General features: G+C 36.4%; 1 long non-coding RNA gene across 2 annotated transcripts; it reads right to left on the bottom strand.

Moving 5' to 3' along the window:
* Positions 1-594: 594 nt before the first annotated feature.
* LOC131010502 (uncharacterized) lies at positions 595-3106 on the bottom strand. 2 transcript variants are annotated; one of them, XR_009096576.1, is made up of 4 exons: positions 2687-3106; positions 1611-1769; positions 976-1111; positions 595-866 (listed from the first exon to the last, which is right to left on the bottom strand). It is a non-coding gene; the product is annotated as an uncharacterized LOC131010502 (long non-coding RNA). The 2 variants fall into 2 exon arrangements; XR_009096575.1 differs by having other exon boundaries at positions 597-1111; positions 2687-3095.
* Positions 3107-3575: the final 469 nt, after the last annotated feature.

Genomic DNA, 3575 nt, shown 5'->3' with positions numbered 1-3575 from the left:
TTTTACTAAATATTATATTATCAAATAATTAGTTTTACTAAACCCTAATAGGGATCATGGCGAAAAATGTCCTAACAAGTAACAACTAATAATATATATATATAAAAAAAACAAATATTTTATCATTGATAATTAATGGTGTAAAAAGAAGCAATCAAATTCTTTGGTCAATTTAAATTTTAGATACATTCAAAGTATTCTATTCACATAAATGATATATCAGATATATTGCTTAATATTTTGTTCAATACGAAAATACATAATACCATTTTGATTAAATACATAAAAAATGAACTTACCCATGAAAATATCTTAATTTATTGCATTTTATAATTAAGTAACTTTTCATTTCCAAATGTGTAGTATAGTAACTAATTAATTTAATTTTATAAAGACAAAAATAATAATTTGACTAAATCTAACAAATAATTATAGTCTGGAAAATAATATATATCTTAGGCAAACGTATTATATATATAAACTAGTGTGTAACCCGTCGAAATTCGACGGGAATTATTTGATATTATAAATTATAAATTAAAAAGTCTACATCCCTTTTCATAATATATTTATAAATAATAAATATTATTGAATAAAATAAGTGTTAACATGACATACGTCTACGTTACATATCAAACTAAAATAAAAAAAATAAATTAAATAAGACTTTTGTCCCTAACATGGCTCAGGGAAACGTATATTCGAAAAAATTATTTATCACCCACTATTATTTGCCACCCATACCCGTGACCCGCGGATACCCGCCACCCGTTGGGTATCCACCACCCGCTACCCGTCGGATACCCGTCACCCACTACTCGTCGGATACTCGCCGAGATTTGAAAGGTAGGGGCACTGCTGCTTCTCTGCATTGACATCTTGCAATCAATCACCCAACAAATAAATCACCACGAAACTGTAGCAAATTTTAAAGAAAATTTCAAATTCTTGTGCACTACTATTTGTCACCCATACCCATGACCCGCGGATACCCGTCACCCGTAGAGTATCCACCAATCTCCTATTCGTCGGATACCCGCCATCCGCTACCCATCGAATACCCGTCAAGGCTTGAGAGGGAGGGGCATTGCTGCTTCTCGGCGTTGGCATCCTGCAATTAACCACCCAACAAATGCAATAAATCACCCAACAAATAAATCACCATGAGACTTGATCTGCAAATTCAACATGCCAAAATGTTATATGTATCCAATAACAAAATTCAACAAAGGTTAAGATTTGCAAAATGTATCCAACAACCAAATTTAACAGAGGTTAAGATATGCACAACACAGATAACTAACTAATCAAAGTGTTGGACATCCAGTTGGAGATTCATATTGCATCTCTCTCCTCTCACAAACAATATTACAAAATTGACTTACAGGGGCTCTTAATCTCATTCATTAACACTTAACAGGACGATGCCTACTTGGAGAAAATAAAAAGTGAAATAAGGAGGAATCAAATCCTCACCTGAAATATAGAACAAATATGCACCATATATAAGGCCATATTATTCCAGTATTATTCTAAAGTAAAATATACAAAATCCTTTGAAATCCTTAAACCTAAAATGCTGGAACCACACATCTCTTTCTTCCTCTTACCTTCTTCTCCCTCTATCCTCTGCTCACTCTGGCCGATAGCAGCAGCCATACGCTGCCACCATCTCCGCCCTCTGCCCCTGATTCGACTACTCAGCCAACAACACACACACTACACCAAGGAATCCCCCCTTTTCCTGACTCGGTACAGCAGCAGCGCCCCTACCAATTGTATTAGTAAAAAAAATGCAAATAAAAAAGAAGTTGTTAGTGCAAGAAGAATCCATGTAGATGCTATCTTTAACATCAAATATACTACCCAATAAATTTCACCAATCATTTGCACACATATCAAAATTCAATTGTAGACTTTCAACGGATTCACAAGCTGTAGTATGAAAATGTCCAGGTTTTAGAACATAAGGATATGAGCTAAAGCAGAGAAACACGAAACTTGAATCAGTCTTCTGATGCTTATGTAGGCCATGAAGAAACAAAAAAAAAAATTGATCTTTATATATTATCTACACTCTATGCAAAGGGGAAAGTATCAATCCTGTTGGCACTAAAGAGAACGCGGCACCAACAAAAATCAAGGCAAAAATGATGGTAAAAGCCAGCTATAACATAAACAAAGCCAACTATAACATAAACAAATATAATCAAAAGTTATCATTGATTTACACCACTGACAATTCAATAAAGCTTAATAAATCTATATAACCAATCAAGAAAATAAATCAAAAAGAAAGAAACAACAACTAAATCCAATCTGCAACACGGAGATAAAGGTAAATTGCGGCCATCTCAAAACACATTTGGGAAAATAATAATATTTTTAAAAAATAAATAATGAAATTAAGCTTACTTTGAACCAGAACGAAGAGTGGAAGCCACAAATCACCATTGATTGGCTGTAAAACTCTCATCATTTGAACTAATGAATTTATAGCTAAAACCTAGATTATTAAGTTTCCATTGTTAATTTGTATCTAAAATTGGCTGCTTATTGATTGATAGGTAAATCATATAATCGTATTGCATAATGATTCTTTCCAAAATTTGTTCTTTCTAAAATTCACACTAATCATTCCATATTCATAATAATCAAATATAATCTTTCCTAATAGAATACTTACCATGGCTAATCAAGAACTGTTTCGGAGCCAAGTAATGTCCGACGGATTGACGGCGGTGGTGCCAAACGCAAGGCAGCCATTGGCGGCAGCGTCGACTTGGGGGTAGGGCTGTTTCGGGAAGAGAGAGCTAGGTGTTGAAACGGGAGGAAGGGGCGGCGACACTGACTTGGGGCCGGACTGCGGTGAATTGAAGCGAGGGAGGGAGACTCTGGTGTTGAAACGGGGAAAGGAGAAGGGGCGGCGGCGCTGACTTGGGACGGCGAATCGACACGGGGGAGGGAGAGTCTGTGAAATTAGGATTTGGGAATTTTGGGGGAGAAAGAACCGGTGTGGAAATGGGGGGGCAGATCGCGGCGGGGGAAGGGGACGTAGTGGTCCGGCGAAGCAGATCGCAGCGGTGGGAGGGGCGGGGCGCGGTGGGGGAGTAGAGACGGGAGAGAAGGGGATGGGGTGGGATGAGATTTGAGAATCAGCATAGAGAAAATATTCTTGTGATGTTTTTAAAAATTGAAATAAAATAAAATAATTATGTAGAATTATTTTGCCACGTAGGAGTATATTTTAAAGCTAGAAGCTCTAGAATTGCAGGGATTTTAAACCTTGAATTCATAGGCATGCCACGTAGGACCCCGGATTAAGGAGAGCGCAGGAATCCTTAATCGTATTATATATTGATACTATGTTATTGTTGTCCCATTCCTCAAGTATGTCTTTGACTTTCAACAAATTTCTTCTCACTTTTGGATGATAAAATCCCAAATGTTGAACGTATTTTTGATTAATTTACAATTGCTAGCTACTTTGCTCGGAGATTTTGCCCTAGATCTTTTCCTTTGATAAACTCTTCATGAATCTACTAAATCCATAACGAGTCGGCCTTGGCATGCAT

This window comes from Salvia miltiorrhiza, chromosome 2, assembly GCF_028751815.1.
Source record: "Salvia miltiorrhiza cultivar Shanhuang (shh) chromosome 2, IMPLAD_Smil_shh, whole genome shotgun sequence".
Classification (NCBI taxonomy): Eukaryota; Viridiplantae; Streptophyta; class Magnoliopsida; order Lamiales; family Lamiaceae; genus Salvia; species Salvia miltiorrhiza.
Note: the sequence above shows the minus strand (reverse complement) of the source record. Positions and strands in the feature narration are given on the sequence as shown.